Source organism: Gorilla gorilla, chromosome 5 (assembly GCF_029281585.2).
Source record: "Gorilla gorilla gorilla isolate KB3781 chromosome 5, NHGRI_mGorGor1-v2.1_pri, whole genome shotgun sequence".
Classification (NCBI taxonomy): domain Eukaryota; kingdom Metazoa; phylum Chordata; class Mammalia; order Primates; family Hominidae; genus Gorilla; species Gorilla gorilla.
In genome coordinates, this window is record NC_073229.2 from 87,011,617 (window position 1) to 87,030,604 (window position 18,988).

General features: G+C 36.1%; 1 protein-coding gene and 1 pseudogene across 17 annotated transcripts in view; one reads left to right on the forward strand and one right to left on the reverse strand.

Annotated features, from left to right (window-relative positions):
• The window catches only part of LOC101154628 (protein eyes shut homolog), a 460,684-nt gene extending 450,356 nt beyond the window's left edge, over positions 1-10,328 (reverse strand). For 6 of the 17 annotated variants that reach the window (XM_055391321.2, XM_055391320.2, XM_055391324.2 and 3 more), the window contains exons 1-2: positions 9,602-9,718; positions 3,050-3,144 (exon numbers count right to left, since the gene is read on the reverse strand). The gene's annotated coding sequence lies outside the window, so the exon portion shown is untranslated. Of the gene's footprint in view, positions 1-3,049; positions 3,145-8,959; positions 9,095-9,596 lie in introns of all 17 variants that reach the window. The other 11 variants (XM_055391337.2, XM_055391328.2, XM_055391330.2 and 8 more) reach the window with 5 other exon arrangements.
• On the forward strand, positions 9,756-11,162 carry LOC129534466 (mitochondrial nicotinamide adenine dinucleotide transporter SLC25A51-like; annotated as a pseudogene).
• Positions 11,163-18,988: the final 7,826 nt, after the last annotated feature.

Below are 18,988 nucleotides of genomic sequence, written 5' to 3' on the forward strand. Positions count from 1 at the left end.
AAAGACTTCATGTCGAAGATGTCAAATGCAATTACACCAAAAACAAAATTGGCAAAAGGTAACTAATTAAACTAAAGTTTCTGCACAGCAAAATAAACTATGAACAGAGTAAACACACAACCTACAGAATGGGAGAAAACCTTTGCAAACTACGCAACCAACGAAGGCTTAATATCCAGAATTTATAAGGATTTTAACAAATGAACAAGTAAAAAACAAACGACCCCATTATAAATTGAGCCAAAGATGTAAACAGACATTTTTCAAAAGAAGTTACACACATGACCAACAAGCACATGAAAAAATGCTCAACATCTCTAATCATTAGAGAAATGTAAATCAAAACCACTGTGAGATACTATCTCACACCAATCAATCAGAATAGCCAATATTAAGAAGTCAAAAAATAAGAGATTCTGGTGAGGTCATGGATAAAAGAAAACATTTATACACTGCTAGTGGGAAGAGAAATTAGTTCAGCCACTGTGGAAAGTAGTTTGGAGATTTCTCAAAGAACTTAAAACAGAACTACCATTCCAACCTAGCAATCCCATTATTGGGTATATACCTAAAGGAACATAAATCATCCTACTTTAAAGACACATGCACACATGTGTTCACTGCAGCACTACTCACAATAGCAAAGATGTGGAACATACCTAAATGCCCATCAAAGGTAAACTGAATGAAGAAAATGTGATACATATATACCATGGAATTCTATACAGCCATAAAAGAGAATGAAATCATGCAGCAACATGGATAGTGCTGTAGGCCATTATGCTAAGTGAATTAATTTAGAAACAGAAAAGAAAATACTGCATGTTCTCACTTGTGTTTGAGAGATGAACATCAAGTACACATGGACACAAAGAAATGAACAATAGACACCAAGGTCTACTTGAGAGCTGAGGGTGGGAGGAAGAGAAAAATAAAAAATCTACCCATCAAGTACTATGCTTATTACGTTAGTGATGAAATAATCTGTGCACCAAACCCCCATGACACACAATTTACGCATGTAAGAAACCTGCATGTGTACCCCCGAACCTAAAATAAAAGTTGAAAATAAAATAAAAATAAAGTAAATATATAAATAAAATGAAACAGTTTTTGTAATCACCTTAGCTTACTTTCTTAGAAAATTCTGTTATCAATAGGAATATAATTTATTCCTGATGTAATATTTCATATTTTTAATATTTAAAAGCATGTAAATAGCATGTCAATTTTATATATGTGAATTAGTCCATATGTAAATGGGACATAATTATACAATAATGAATTATTTACTAAACTTATAATTCCCAAATTTCCAAACTCATATTTTATATTTATACACATTTTTTTTTTGATACAGAGTCTCACTCTTTTGCCCAGGCTGGAGTGCAGTGGTAGACTCTCGGCTCACTGCAACTTCCACATCTCAAGTTCAAGTGATTCTCCTGCCTCAGCCTCCCAAGTAGAGGTATATGCTTTTTATGTGGTAAGCTTTGGTGATGTCTGAATATTTAATAACTTGCATGGCACAGACACAGAACAGACACTAGCTTTGACAAACAGAAAAGGACAATCATTAGTGTGCAAATTTAGAAAATATCAACCCTTGTAGGTCACATTACAATTTAGTAATTAATAGAAATCTTTGACCTAATTCTTACTCTTGGGACCATTCTTCCTTTCATATCCAAGTGACTTTCCTCCCTTATCTTCTTTGTCTTTGCACAACTATCACCTTTACAGTGACTACTCCTTGACCATGGCACATATAGTTTCCATCTTCCTCATTCTGCTTAATATTTCTCTATAGCACTTATTGTGAATAAAATTTTATTGACACATAGCCATACCCATATATTTACCTATTGTCTGGGGTTGCTTTGTCACTACAGTGCCAGTTTGTAAAAGTATGAGAGATCCCGTGGCTGGCAAAGCCTAAAGAAGTATATCATATCTGGTCCTCTGCAGAAAAGTTTGCCAATCCACACCTTGCATAATTCACTTACTTATGATGTTCATTGTGTGTCTCACCTCAGCAGATTATAAATTCCATGGAAACAGAAGTTTTATCTTTTTTGTTCTCTGCATCACTTTTCTATCCTAATTACCTATTAACAGCACTTGACACATAGTAGGCACTTAATAAATATTGGTAAAAAAAGGAATGGATAAATGGAAAACTAAACAAAATGTTTATCACATTTTCCATATATTTGCTCTCTTCACTACTTATGTTTTTAAAAGACAGTTTACAGTTTCATTAAAAATAGGTATACGAGAACTTAAAAAATAAAAAGAAGTATGTAAATTTTTTATGGCAGGCATTATAAATTGTGGCCAATTATTCATAATAAAAATAAAAATAAATTGTTGAATGAATTCATGACTTTTAATATATTATAGAAATATGTAATATATTTAATTTTTGTATTGTCAGACATAATTCACTGGCAGATGGAAAAATAGGAGTACTTTACCCATTTGAAAGTAAAAGTGAAAGTGGATATTGCTATTCTTTTTTAATGTGACAAAAATTTTTTTAAAAAATGGATTTATGATGTGGAAAGTGTATAGAAAAAAAGCTGCTTCATTTTAGTGTTTATAATAGACAAGTAAAGTAATGTAAAGAGTTGTCAGATTTGAACACAAGATATTAAGAAAGTAGATTTCAAAAACATTATGAAAAAAACAAAATTTCAAAAGACTTTACGTGTGACTACGGCTTAAAACGAATGGAAAAAATGTGGTAAGTAAATTTTGATAAAACAATATGACGCAATGTCAGTGACAAAGAAAAAGTTCTTTCTTAGACAAGACCTAAGAAATATAAGTAGTTTTTCAAGTTAATGGTTATGTTAAAAGCTTATGTACAGAAAATTGTGAAACATTTTCTGTCATTAGCTGAGACCTGACACATGATAAAGGCTAGGAAATGTATGTTACAATATTACGAGTCAAAAAACAAAAAGAAAAAGAACGTTCCCACTAAAAAGAAAAGATGGTGTACTGTTCTACATTGAAAATAAGAAAAATTAATTCTCCACTTTACCATGGCCAGTTGGGTTCCCAGGTGCTAGAAAACAGATTCTGAGACATACATTAGCCTGAAGAATGTTTGTTGTGGAGTTCTCCTGGGATTATCATCTGTGGAAGGAACAGAAATAAAGAACTGAGCAAACGACGAAGATGAGTTGTAATGCACTCCCAACCAAAAGGGCACCCTTTGGGAACACTCTGGAGATATGGCCCATCAGAATTGTTTCAAGTTGAAGTGACATAACCAGGACATTTTACCCTTCCTTTGATAAGCCATGGGTGAGGCTACTATTGGAAGGAGTAATAATGTGGATCATGGTAATTTTCTTCAGAGGAACAATTCACAAATAGGGCTTAAATGCAAAAATGTCTTTGGGCAGAATTCACAATTAGTGTGTTGATAACACAGGGAATTCATGCATGAAAAGACATCTAATCAATGTATCATAACATCAATTATAGTCCACTAACTTCAATGAGGTCTGGGAGTAGTTCCGCTTGGGTCGCGGTGAACCTCTCTTGCTGAGGTACTTAGAAGATTAAGGTTAATGGAATAGGTTCTAGTCCTTGCTTCTGCAGCTATTCTCAGGACCACAACAGAACAATCATCATTTCCATCCTCTGCTGTACATTCTTAATTCCCCTTACCTTCTGGAGGCTTATTTGGTGTTGCAAACCAGGCATCATCCCAGAGGGTTGTGAGAAGTTGGTTAGCATGCCCTATTTGGTGATATGTCTTTTATTTATTCTTGTTGTTCATGTTTTCTATATATTTGCTGATTTTTTCCTAGTAAATGTATCTATCATTGAGAGTGGAATATTGAAGTCACTCAAAATTTGTTTTCTTCTTTTAATTCTTTGTGTTTGCTTACTATATTCCTGGGGTCTGTTTTAACATGCTTATGTATTCACAGTTTTTAATCTCTTGATAATAATAGATACTTTAATTGTGATGATAAGTTGTCTTTAGTAACATATTTTTAAAACTTATTGTGATAAAATTAATGTAGTCACTTCATCTCCTTTATGCTTTCTTTTTGCACAGCATGCCTTCTTTAATTCCTTCAGCATTTCAATTTATTTTCATATTGATGGGAACAGAATTGTGGGTTATGTGTTGTCAGGGTAACCCCAACTGTTTGCCAGTTTACTTATATCATTCTATTGTCCTCTGACTTACATAATCTCAAAGAGAATTCAGTATTTCTCACAGTTTTCTCCTTTACATAATGATCCCCTTCCCCCTACAGCTTTCTTCAAGATTTTCTTCTTTACCTTTTGTTTGTGTAAGTTTAAATATGATATGTCTAGGTGATATTTTTGGTGGAGTGCCCTTACTTATCCAGTTTGGTTTTCTATGAGATTCTTGAATCTGTGGTGGCTCTTTATTATAATTTTGGAAAATCCTCATCCATTAGGTATTGAAATATTTTTTCTCCTTTTTTTGAGACACAATTATGCATATATTACAATGTTTAACATTGATTCATAGCTTTTGGTAGTGTTATGGTTTTTATTCTTTCTCCTTTTTTCTCTTTACGTTTCAGTATGGATAATTTTTAATGACTTCATATTGAAATTCATTAATTATTTCCCTAGGTATTTTGGGTCTATTCTGAAGTTTCTGACAGTGGCATTTTTCCAAATACATTTTTCTTACAATCTTTATAGCATTTTCACTTAATTTTTTAGTTTTCATTTTATGATATTTTCTATCTGATCTTGCAACTTTTTCATTAGAATCATTACCCTATTTTAATCATAGTTATTTTAAATTCTCCATCAGACAGTTTGAATATTAGTATCATGCCTGTGTGTGCTGAGAAAAACAACTTGACTCCTGAAAATGGCCACAGCTTTTCTTCTACTGGGCCTTTAGTGCAAGGTGTTAAGTAATCTAATTAGGAGTTGGGTTGGGTTAGATGTTAGTTTTGTTTTGTTTTTGGTTGCTATGAGTACCCTCAGTGAACCACAGATTTCAAATTCCTATAGCTACTTCATGGGTTTATGGTATAGATTGAGTTTTTAGAGCAATGTCGGTTGGAGTATAAAATTTAGGTCTTCCCTTTATATTTGCCTCACGACCTTTGCATTCCCTTGATCCTTCTGTCCTTCTTCCAGGAATAATATACTGTTGATTGTTACTCAAAACTTGTTAAATTGGTCATGAGGAGGGCAGTTGGAGGAGTCCATTCTCTGTGGCTCTGGATTAAACTTCTGTCTTAGGTATGACTATGTTCCCAAGTCTCAGGATTGTAGGCTTACTTTCTTCACCCACCAAGGACTGTAGTTGTGGGCAGAGTACCTGTCCTGCCCTTCTCCTAAGAACAGCTCCCCCCTCCCCCTTTTTCCTTCCCACAGATGCAATTAGTCCTTACCAATGCCTTAAAAACAACAATGCTTTTTGTCCTTATACCTACCTACTAAGGCTTTTGCTTCACAGTGAAGGTATGCAAGAAAGATCTCAGTAGAATTTCTTGCACTTTTATACAGCTCCTGTTACCCAACCCCAGCTTGCATTCCAATCAAACTTTTTAGGGATCTTTCTGATATCATCTGTGAGTAGAGTTAGTGTATGTCTGCAAAAGGGTATGAACTTCCCCAGTCTCTGTGACTCCCAGGCCACAGGTTTATACTGCTCACCACTTCACATTCAGCTTTTAAAACTTTTCAAATATTCTGTTTGAACTCTTCTTACTGATTTCCAGTGGCTTGTAACCCGGATGAGCAAGTACTCACATCTACTGTTTCCCAAGAAAAGTATTTTATCCTTAGATTTTGGCCAGTTTGTTGTTCTGCATCCTCAGCTATGCAAGGAGTTTAAAAATAAAATCTGAATTTAAAGTGGACCTGATTTTTAAAATTACATAATGAAATGACCTTTTTCTGTTATCTACATTTACAAGCAGAAGTATACTTAATTTTAATTAGTTATTCCCATTTTTCAGAATATTAAGACAGCTTAGCTATAGCCACCCAATTCCATTGTCCTTATAGCCATTATTTCAACTCTACTATTCTTCTCATCTAAACAGAGCAAATATTTCTCCACAAATAAACCATACCGCTAGTTCATAAAGCTTACCACCGGTAACTTTTATAAATTACATAGTTATCTTTTTTCAGGAACTGTCTATACTTCATCTACCTGCAATGTCAGTTTCTCATTGTCAAAGCAGCAAGTGATTCAACTCCAAAATTTAACTTTAAATTTGCTTGTTTGATCATTTCTGACTTCAACATTCAAGTTGAATTACAAAGGAAATGGAATATGACACATAGATATGCACACAGGAAATGTATAGGGGCTGCTGGAATCAGTGTTCTTGAAATGGAGGAAAAGGAATGAGGATTACGAATATAGAAAATGTGAGTGCTATTCAGTTGCAACAAATGCTCAGCTGACCCCACAAGGATTTCCGAAACTAGGATACACTTCAGAGTTGTCCTAAATTGAGAAGAGGACTTCCATACTCCTATGTTGTTAGGTCATTGGAGGGGTCTGCCCACAGAAAGAGTCATGACATTGGGAAAAGTAGTTTTCTACAGCTGAGACAATGCTAAAGAGAGCTTACAGCTAAGACTTGTTAATTGGCAAAATTTGAGTAGGTAGCTACAATGATACCTTCACGCGAGAAAAGAGATCTGGGTGGCATATTATAGCCTCCAACATATTTACTTTTTTTTTTCCTTTTAAGTAAAAGTATCCTTAAAATTAATAGAGTTATCATTATTAAGGATCTACGAATTAAAATACATATTCTGGTTCTACAGAGTCCACTGACTAGTTGGCAAGAAGTGGAAGTAGGCAGGCAATAAAAATACTGTAGCGTGAACATTTATATTGTTACTAAGCTGGAACTTTTCTGGAAAGTGCCCCTGCCTCTGTCTGCCTTAAAAATAAAAGCGCCTGTGCCTATATAAATTTAATGTTTACTCCAAGAAATCCTCACCCAAGAAGTTAGGATTATGAACTAATAAACAACTTTACTGTTTGCTTAAAGAAATTATTGCAACAAAAGTATCTGAGAAAACTATTTGTTCACATCTGAGCAAACAACTGTCAGACAATATTTTTCACACCTAAAGAAACAGCTCAGTTATTACAACAGTTCCATCTAGTCTTCAAAATCTTCACCCTTCTTTGTCTAGCAATCCTATTGTGTAAAAACTTTATTCAGTTCCAAAACATTCCCCATCTCTAAAGACCCACTTTAAGCCACTTGAGCTAATACTTTAAAATCCCATAAATACCCTTCGCTAACATCCTGTCTTTGAGACACTATTGAGACTGTGTCCAGGTAGTGTTCTTTGTTGCCGCACAAATTTAATAAACTAAGATTTGCTTAACCAACAGATGTTTTGGTGGTTTGTGGAAGAGACTATAATCATCCATTCTGGAAATCACTTCAAGAACCTTTTCAGATCTTCTTGGCATGGTTGAAGATCCTCAATTCAGAAACAGTGCATTATCCTGTCATCTAATAAGTATCCTATATGGGAACCTCTCTGACCACAATAGTAAATTATGCCCCACATTTAGCCTGAGCTATGATTTCTATTGTCTAGATCAGTTACAGCTTACAGACTATAATTGTTCATTTATGTCTATGTCTTTGCTGCCACACCAGCAGTGTCAGATAGGACAAAGACAATATGATCCCCACAACTGAAAATATTTACTATTTACTCCTTTAGAAACAATATTACTGATCTCTTATTTCAAACTGATGGCTGAGTTTATCTCCTGAGAATGGAGGAATCACTCCTCTATAAATCATTTGCTTATGTTCTCATGAATTGAAAACTATTATCTTTGGTAAAAACATGTCAGTAGCAACACTCTAACTTTTCTCTCTGTTTGTCCTCGTCACTTTTTGTTTTGAGTCTTTTTAAGAGGGAGTTTATAGAGTAGAGTGGGCATAGATCCAAGAAGTCTGTCCCTTAAGATGGCCCCAGTGCTCGTAAGATAAAAAAAGTCTTATCATGTGTTAATCCTTACCAGGTAAACTTTGTCTTCCTTAATGTTTCAAACTTAATGAAGAGTTTCCTATGTCTTGTATTTGTTTATTTGTTTTATACTTGTCTAGATCAGGAATTGCCAAATTATGGCCTGTAAGTCACACCTTTCTTTTATGTGTATGGCTATGAATTTACTTGGTTGCTCTGTTCAGTGCTGGAGGTTTCTCTGCACTACAGTTGGTGATGGTTGGTCTTTGACCAGATTCTGGAGACACTTGATTTTACAAACACCATTTTTACCTACTGCAGTTCTCTTAAAGTCTTATTAGTCTCTCCGCCAAACGGAGCTTTCTTCATGTTTTAATTCATGTATACATCTCTCTAACTGACACAATTTCACCAAGAACAATTTGGAAATGCACTGCCAAGTTCAGGAATATTTTGATCTGAAGATGATTTTTCAATTTAGAACACAAAAGAGAAAACTTCCATGAGGAAATCCTTTTTATTATCTGTCTATAGAAGTAACATAGAAAACCTCTTTGTCTCCGTATTTCAGAGATTAATAATCTGTTACACTTTAATTTATTTTTTATTTGTTATTTTCTTATATATATTATTATTTCCTCTGATAAATTAAGTTTCTATAATGTGTACTGATACCAATTAACTGTGATATCCACAAGGCTTTTATCAATAGTATTATTCTTGGCTTCCATGGTCACTCAATGGTAAGAGCATAGTATTTGGCTAAAATTAACTTATGATTTTCCTAAAATATGCCTGGCTGTGCGCAGTGACCACACCCCGTGCTTGCTCACCCACACAGCCCTCCCCTGGTGCTCTGTGCCTGGCTCTCCCTTAGCAGGCGTGGGATCCAGGCCGGTAGCAAGAGTGGAGCGCAGCCTGCTAGGCCTAGTGGGCCGGGCAGAAGGAGCCCAGGGGCGCAAGCAATACTCACACAGAGATGCTGCAGCCCACACAGCTTTCCGGCTGGCACAGTGACACCCCAAGGATCCTGTGATAGTATTTTAAGCCCATCTGATCCTATTAGTCTTCTTGGGCAGTCATAACAAAATACCACAGATTGGATGGCCTAAACAACAAGAAATCAATTTTCTCACAATTGTAGAGGCTAGAAGTCCACGATCAAGATGCTTGTTTATTCGATTTCTGGCAAGGCCTCGCCTCCTCACTTGTAAGTGGCTTCCATTTTATGTAACCTCACATGGCCTTTCCTTGGCGCACTAAGAGAGTGAGCGACCTCTCTGGTGTCTTTTCTTATAAAGACACTAATCTTGTCGAAACAGAGTCCGACCATTATGACCGCATTTCACCATAATTACTTAATTAGAGGCTCCATCTTCGAATATATTTAAGCTGGGAGTTAGAGCTTCAAAACTTTTTTTTTTTTTTTTTTTTTTTGAGGAGGGGGCACACATTTTCCATCCTAATGAGATCCTGTTTAATTTAGGCAGCAAATGAAGCACCGAGCCAACAAAGTTTAAGGTTTCTCCTAGCATTTAACACAAAGTAAAAACCAAACACCAGCATTTTGAGATCCACTTCACAACGAGAGAAAGGCAAAAGCAATTTACCTTACCTCACCCTACAACGAACTTGTTTGTTCACAACAAAAGGTTTAGAAAAAACACAACATGGCCGGTCTGGGCAGCCGACCGCTCTAGGGGTCCACCCCAGTCCTCTGCGCGCGCCGGCTGCCCTGGCCCAGTCGCTGTGGACCCCACCCAGGCGGCGCGCGCAGAATCAGTTCTGAGCCTCCTCGGCTCTCCCGCCTGTCGCGGGTGTTTATCTGGCTGCTGGTCGACCTTTCCCGCGAAGGAGGCTGTGCCATCATTCGGTCACGCCCCGGGCTGGGGAGGCTCCTCCCTGGTGCGCAGAAACCGCAGGGGCGGGGAGGAGCTGGGCTCTGCCTGCGCCCGGGGGAGAGCGGGGCTGGCACTGCGCAAGGGGCCCTGCCTCCGGGGAGACTGATTTCGGCCTCCTGACCTCGGGACCCCTGACTGTGGAGTGTCAGAGACGGAGCAGGACTTAGTGATCTTGTCCAACCCCCTCCCCGCTTTTCACAGGTTGGGGAGATGGGCACCTGGAGGACGGAAACCCAGTTATCAAAATTGACTCCAGAAGAGAGAAACTAACAGAACAATAACAATGGAGGAAATTGAGAACATTATCAAAAAGCTATCATCCTGCCAAACGCCAGGCTCAGATTGTCTTACAGGTTAAAAAAAAAGTCAGTCCTTCATGAAAACGAAAGACCTTAAGCAACACGATGGATTCAGAAGCTCATGAAAAGAGGCCACCAACACTAACATCTTCAGAACAAGATATATCACCTCGTATTACAAATGTTGGTGAAATGAAGCATTACTTGTGTGGCTGCTGTGCAGCCTTCAACAACATCGCAATCACATGTCCCACTCAGACGGTCCTCTTTCGACAACAGCTGTATGGCATCAAAACCCGGGATGCAATATTTTAGTTGAGAAGGGATGGATTTCGAAACTTGTATCCTGGAATCCTTCCCCCATTGATGCAGAAGACAGCTACACTTGCACTTATGTTCGGTCTCTATGAGGATTTATCCTGCCTTCTCCACAAGCATGTCAGTGCTCCAGAGTTTGCAACCTGTTGCATGGCGGCAGTGCTTGCAGGGACAACAGAAGCAATTTTCACTCCACCGGAAATAGTTCAGACGTTGATTCAAGACCACAAGCATCATGACAGATTTACCAACACTTATCAGGCCTTCAGGGCACTGAAATGTCATGGAATTGGAGAGTGTTATCGAGGCTTGGTGCCCATTCTTTTCCAGAATGGACTCAGTAATGTCTTGTTTTGCGGCCTTTGAGGTCCCATTAAGGAGCATCTGCCTACAGAAACGACTCACAGTGCTCATTTGGTCAATAATTTTATCTGTGGAGGTCCACTGGGTGCCATGTTGGGATTCTTGTTTTTTTCCAATTAATGTAAAAACTCGCATACAGTCTCAGATTGGTGGGGAATTTCAGTCTTTCCCCAAGGTTTTCCAAAAAATCTGGCTGGAACGGGACAGAAAACTGATAAATCTTTTCAGAGGTGCCCATTTGAATTACCATCAGTCCCTTATCTCTTAGAGCATAATCAATGCAACTTACGAGTAAAGGTTATATGAAAAAAACCAACAGGTTAGTGCCATTTATCAACTGAATAGACCTTCTAAGAAGAATGCAGTTTGGCCTCTTTCTTAGTTGGCCAAATACAAGTTGGTGTCATAACTCCAGGCCACAGTGAGTTATGGGCAAAGCTGTTTTGCTTAAGCCTCAATAAAACAGAATAAAAGATTCCAATAGGAAAATATAAGGGATTTTTTTGTTTTGTTTTCTGTTTTTTGTTTTTTTGTTTTTTTTTTTATCATTACCTAAGAGCCTTAGGCTAATTGCCTGATAAATAGCTGTCCATCTGATGGCCTTTGACAGGGAACCTAATCCCCAAAATAGGATTATTTTTCTCAAACCAGTCTTGAAATCTTCTGCATTGAAACATAAGTGGCTGTGAACGGCCAGAGAGAAGGTCCTCGGGGGCCAGGGGCTCCTCAGGCTTCCTTTGTTACTCCATTGCTTGTGGCTTGTGTCTCTGCCTTCAGGAGCAGCTGCAGAGGATAGTCTTCATTAAGCTCAAGCATATGACAATGGGGCAGAACAAAGAAGAAAAACAGCTTATTAGGTGTAGGCGTTTCATGATAAATTGCTTGTATTCGTTTTGAAACTAAGTACCTATTGGATAGTCATGATACTATTTCTGTTTAGATATGGTAGATCAAGGAGTTATGAAAGTTCCCATTTTGCTTTCTAGGTTTGAAAGTTTTCTGTTTGATTCTGACTGTGACCTTCAACGCTTCCAAAATATCCTTATGTTGATTTCACTTATTTCATTGTCAAAAGATGAAGGGACTTAAATGTTGTTATAGGTGTTCTATTCTGTTAAGAAATTTTCATACTAATTGTGTATAGATCAAATTCTAGTTAGCTTGGTTTCTTTGAATTATTGGGGCCATCTCAGCAAAGGTCTGTGGTTATTTTTCCCCTTGAGTAGGAGTTGGTCATATTCAAGCATCCGATTCTCTTAAAACTCTCCTTTTAAAAGATAAACACTTCCATAACATTTTGCTTTGGAAGTCTGTTAATGCAATCCCACTTTTTTCTCCCTAGTTTCTAAATGTTTCAGAGTGGGAAAAAGGCTCAGGATAGTTTTCACTTCACAGTGTTAGCTGTCTTTTATTTCACTTTTGGAAATAGAGACTCCATTAGGGTTTTGACATTTTGGAAACCCAATTTTACCGTTGTGTTAGTAAAACAATAAGATAGTTTGAGAGAATATGCTCTAAATGAAGACATTTGAAGAGTTAGTTTGAATTCTAAAAGTAGGCAATAGCCAAATAGCATTCTCATCCCTTGATAGACGAAAACTTCTTTGTCAAAGGAATTGGAAAATGTGAAAATATTTTTTCCAGATAAAGCAAAATGATTCATATGGCACTTCCAATTGACTAATGAAATATAAGAGACAGACTGAAAAAGTGGATTATGAATCTTAAAACCCTTTCTGTAAAGATTTATTTCCAGCATCTGGCATGGTGGTAGGTTTCTTGTTAACCAGTTTTTCTTCTTTCTGGGTAACTGCATGTGAATATTTGCACATACTGACCAAAATAAAATCAGGGCCTCAACTTGGTAGTTTACTGAAAGTTTCTGGGCAAATAGCCCATAAAAGCTGTTTACATCTAAATGCAGTATGGCTGGTTAAATACAGTGAACATCCTTCTTTCAGCTGTAAAGGATGAAGCATATTAAGCATTAGCCAGGCAGTAATGAAGCTAAGTAACCATACAGCACCTCTGTCTGACGATATTGTGCTGGATATTGCAGTTTACATTCAAGGTGTAGATGTAAGGATTAAAAGATAATAATTTGGCACCAAATAAAGATGAATAGCATCCTTTGACCTATTAAACAGAGTCGGGATTTGAAAGGAGTTGAATTTGAGAAATAAATGAATAAAGGCACCTTGGTGCCTGACCCACTAATTCATGTGCATGACTCTGAGCACTGACAAGCGTATCCAGCTACTCAGCACAGGGCAGTTGGGTTAGCCTGGGCTAATACCTTGGCCCTGGGAATAGACACCATTGGGCCTTTGGTTTTGTTGGGCTTCCTTTTGTCTTTACACTCCATACAGATGGTAAAAATCTGAATTCTAAAGCAGATTTCACTTTTGTGAAATACAAGCTAAGTGAGAATTCTAAGGAAAACTCTTTGGTTTCTGCTGTCTCAAATAAGTGATGTTTAAAAACAATTATTAATAAATACTTTTAATGGTTTTTAACTCAGTATTTTTTTTTTATTTCTGTGTCACTCTTTACAGCTTTTGAAGACCAAACTGCAAATACATTACCAGGGATGGTTTTGTGTTGTCCTATAGACTTTTTAAATTTGACAAAAAAATTCAACAGAACTTGTAACCAACAGCTTTGTCTGTGCTTGAAGTCAAAATGTGTTGTTAGTAAGAGATTCGAACTGTTGTTTTTACCTTCAATGTGAACTAGTGTGGTAATAATTTTGAAAAGGCAGGCCAGCACGGTGGCTCATGCCTGTAATCCCAGCACTTTGGGAGGCCAAGGTGGGTGGATCACTTTAGGTCAGGAGTTCGAGACCAGCCTGGCCAACATGGTGAAACCCCATCTCTACTAAAAATACAAAAAATTAGCCAGGCATGGTGGCCAATGCCTGTGATCCCAGCTACTTGGGAGGCTGAGGCAGGAGAATCGCTCGAACCCGGGAGGAAGAGGTTGCAGTGAGCCAAGATCTCACCACTGCACTGCAGCCTAGGCTACAGAACAATACTCTGTCTCAAAAAAAGAAAAAAAAATTAAAAGGGCAAACATGATTGAATATCTGAATAGCTTTAAAAGTGGCCTTTCTGTTACGTATGTGGCACAAGTGGCTCATGAGTGCAGGACATTTATGGTCTTGTGTCCTATACTTCATGTGTGATGCCACCAGAAATGTTATGAATTCTGTATTTAACACACTGAGAGTGATATGAGCCTTCATGACTGCACCACAGAGTAAACACAACCTTTATATGGTGGCGAATATGTGTGTCTTTCTTGTTTCATTTGTGGTTGGGGACAAAATCGATGGTTTTGTCTGCATAGTCGATATTCATCTTAACATGGTTGGCGGTATAATCACCGGCTATATTGTGAACTGTGCAATAAAACAGAATCGTGTGTATATGTAATTACCTTTGGATAACTGAAATTCCCAAGCTCTGTTACAATGTAATACTCAGTATAAGGTTGTGCAAACATGTAAGGGGATAATGGTGGTCGATGGGATATATGAAATGGGATCTAGAGGGCTTTGAGTGAAGCCAATCATGTTGAACTAACACTGGTTCAGTGTAGATGAAGTAGAGTGAGGAGTATGCAGTCATAAAATGAAGGGTGGACAGGAGATTATATTTGAAGAAAGGGTAAGCACTCAGACTTGGTTTCTTTTAAATTAAAATATTTCTTTTCTCATGTGCAAATGCATATCAAAGACTTGATCAGGCATTCTCTTGAAATTTGAGGATTTTTAGTTTTTAATGCTGTCTTTGCTTAATATTAAATATATGTTGCCTAATGGCTCCCAAATTGCGTGGGAGTCTCTACATGTTTCCTCTTAAAGGTTCATCATTAAAAGTGGTTAAGTGCACAATGCTATTTTTGTTTGATAGTTTGACTTTTATGACCATATGAGTTTAAATGAAATCTGTTAAATGTTTCTGAATTAACATTTTTTAAAAATAATTAGGAATAAAGTTTGTTTTTTAAGCCTCTCCCCCCAAAAGAAAAACAAAAAAAAAACCCAAACTTTTTAAAAGTCACCTGTGAAAAATAAATGTAATTAATTTAACACTGCACACTTATTAATTGCTTCAATCTGATGACAATTACTGAAAGACTGTCAACATTATTGTTTCATCTATGGAAATCGTATTCTCCTCTGGTCAACTTTGGATGCACCTAATGATATGGGGAATATATTATCTGAAAAATAGAGCCCACATCTGAACCTACAAATACATGACATAATTTGAAAATTTTTAAATTTTCCACAGGGGTCACATCAGGAGATTGCAGTGATTTACTATCTCAAGAATCTTATTAAGGCAATTCAAATATTGTTTAGTTACAAATCAAAAATAATGAGAGGACATAATTGAAGAACTTTTATCATTCATCTCACTGTGTCAGAAAGATTTCCCAGAAAAATAAGTGAAGCAGATACAATTTATTTCTCATATTTTTCAACATAAGGGCATGTAAACAACATATGTATTTAGATAATTTCAAATTCAAACAACAATAAGATACTAGTACAAACCTGTTAGAATGGCTAAAATCCAAAACACTGACAACACCAAATGCTAGTAAGGATGTGGAGCAACAGGAACTCTCTTATATTGTTGGTGGAAATGCAAAATGTATAGTCACTTTAAAAGAGAGGTTGGCATTTTCTTACAAAACTTAACATGCTCTTACCATGTGATCCAGCAATCACACTCTTGAAACTTCTGTCAACACAAAAACCTGCACACAAATGTTTATAATAGCTTTATTTAGAGTTACCAAAACTTAGAAGCAACCAAGATATCCTTCAGTAGGTAAATGGACAAATAAATTGTAGTACATCCAGACAATGGAATATTATAGCACTAAAAGGAGTTAAACTATGATACTGCAAGAAGAAATGAAGGAACCTTAAAAGCCAATCTGAAAAGGCTACCTACTGCATAATTTCAACTACATGACATTCTTAAAAAGGTACAACCATGAAGGCAGTAAAAAAAAAATCAATAATTTACAGGGATTTGCAGGATAAGGAGGGATGCATAGATGGAGCACAGAGGATTTTCAGGGCAGTGAAACTGTTTTACATGATACTAATGTGGAGCATATATGTCATTATACATTTGTCAAGACCCAAAGAATGTACAACACAAAGAAGGATCCATCAGGTAAACTATGGACTTTTGGGTGATAATGATGTGTCAGGGTTGGTTAATTTTTTGTAACAAATATCCGTACTGGTGCAAGATGTCAAATGGGAAAGCTGTCTCTGTGGGTTGTGGAGCAGGGAAGATAGGAAGGGAGATGTGGAAACTCTGTACTAACTTTCTGTTCACTTTTGATCTGAACTTAAAACTACTCTAAATGTAAACTCAATTAAAAAAAATTAGGCCAGGAAAAGGGACTCTTTTTTTTTTTTGTCTTCAATCACAACTTTTTTAGATGCACACGCCATTCAAGTGTATGCATGACTAAAGGGATCAAAGCAAAACCTCTATAATGAATTATAATTTTCACATATCGTTTGATCAGTTGGCACAACTGTGTGTACTGTGCCTGTCTCTCTTTATTATAATTATACTTTAGGACAGCGGTGCCTAGCCTTTTGGACTGGGACTGATTTCATAGAAGACAGTTTTTCCACGAATGAGAATGAAGGGATAGTTTTGGAATGAAACTGTTCCGCTTCAGATCATCGGGCATTAGTTAGATTCTCACAAGAAGTGTGCAACCTAGATCCTTCACACGGGCAGTTCACAATAGAGTTTTCATTCCTATTGTGATCGCTGCTGCTGATCTGACAGAAGGTGGAGCTCAGGCAGTAATACTGGCTCACTGGCCACTCATCTTCTGGTATGCATGTGAGTTCCTAACAAGCTAGGGACCAGTACTGGTGGTCCATGGCTCAGGGATTGGGGACGCCTGCTTTAAGAAGTGATGTTAGAGGTTGAATTTTTATCAGAGAAGTGGGAATGCCTTAATCTCCTTTTCCTTTCTCTTTAATTTTTCGTTCCCTTCTTCTTTATTTTCCCCTTTTCAACTCATATTCAAATGATTTAAAGCAGTATGTTTATAATTTTTGTTTTTATTTTACATCAAACTGCTGCATTCTATCTAGTGTTTCAAACTTGCATTAGATTAACACAGAAAAATAACTTTGGTCTTCATGGACCTCTTTGAGTCCATGGCCAGGTATTATGGGATTGATTAAACTTTTGTAACTTATATTTTTAAGTGAATATCTACTTTTTCTAAATAGAGGGTCCATATCTTTCATTAATTTTTCAAAGGGACCTAGGACACAAAATTGATTCAGAAATATATGCTGTTATTCTTTCCTGTGATTTCATTATATTTGCTTTGATAATTATATTTTTATTCAAAGTTTGATACATTATATATGTTGATATAAGAAACTCTAGTTATAATTTGCCTTTCTCAAGTCAAATTGAATTGCAATAAAGAGTGGTTAAGTTCTAGTTATCTGAAATGACTCCTAACTCTCACTACTGGTGATCTTATCTTCATGGAGAGTAATAATGTTACAAGCAAGAAATTATCAGGTTGGTTCCTAATACATTAGAAAACATCATCTTTAATTGGTACAAATTTCTAATCTATGAATTTAATTCTATAGAATTATCAGTATCAGATTATCAACAAATAACCTATATTTTAGGAAATGAATTATATTTTAATTCAAATACCTCTGCTTTTAGTCTCCACTCAGTTTTATTGTTATTTTATTATATGTATTTCCCTGTAACATATGCCACCTTGTATCCGAATATTTGGATTGCTTTTTAGAGTGTATTTATATAATTTTTACAACATAGTCATTTCAACAATTTTCTTGACTTTAAAAGACTCTAAGAATGCTCAAAATTTAGGTTCAAAAATTATTAGTGACCTGCCAATGTAAGAAAAATGGTACTTCTTTACTTATAATGTTTGTAGTTTTGAAGGTAAAATGTTTGATAGTTCTGAAACCCATTTAGAAAAAAGCATTTTAATAATTGAAAAATTTATAAATTACTCTCTATAACAGTGCTATGTCTAGATCTCTTTGTGTTCATTTAACAAAAAAGAATGGTGTGTCATAAAAAGTTTCATTAAATGCCTCTTGTCAGCCAGATTCCTAAATGTACTTAGACAATAATCTCAATAGAAATTACTGACAGGACAGTCTGAATATTAGGGCTGCTTTGTATTCTGCTAATTTCAAAAGATATGTAGCTCAAGTGCAAGCATTCTATTGTATTCCAAATGAAAGTGGCCAGGATCCTACGGGGACATTTAAAAGCTCAAAAAAGCCTATATTATAACTCATTACAACCATAAAAATGGAAAAGAATATTTCTACTACTGTTTGCCTACTGTTTTCATTCTGCAATTCTCCAACTACCCGAGACTATTAAAAATGAAGAAAAAAGTTTCTGTGCATTCTGAACCTCTGAAAATTAAAATTATATCTAAGGTTTTACATTCTATTGAGCATCTTACCTTAGTTCTTAATTAATTTATGAGGAGGCCATTTCAGCTATTTTGGTAGAAGCTTGAAAAATTGATTTGTGATACTCCATTTTGTCTATTTCATTTGCTGGTTGTATTGTTATATGCAGATCAGTTGACTGTGCCTGCCTCTAGAATAAAAGTTTCAAGTTGTGTTTATGTAGCAAGTTTGTACACTTTATACTATTTCAACAGTGGTGGGTAAACTTAATGGTGTTTCATAATCATTTTCAAATTATTTACTGAGATAAAAGAAAATAAAAATTAAAAATTAGCATGATTGTGTAAAATCATTTTGATATAATGTATTCCACCTCAAAAAAGTTACATTTTTAAAAATAAACACAAGATGTAGAGAAGCTGTACAACTTTATTTTCATAATTTCTATTTAAGCACTTTTTACATGATCTATAAATATTTTTAAACTCTGTTGTATTACTGGACAAAAATAAAATCTGAGGAGACAAGTACATTAGTATAATAATATGATGAGTAAATCCTTATCTTTAAAATAAAATTCAAGGCCATTGTAGATCATGGAAAACATCCAATAAGTTTTAAATAGTTATGAAACAGAG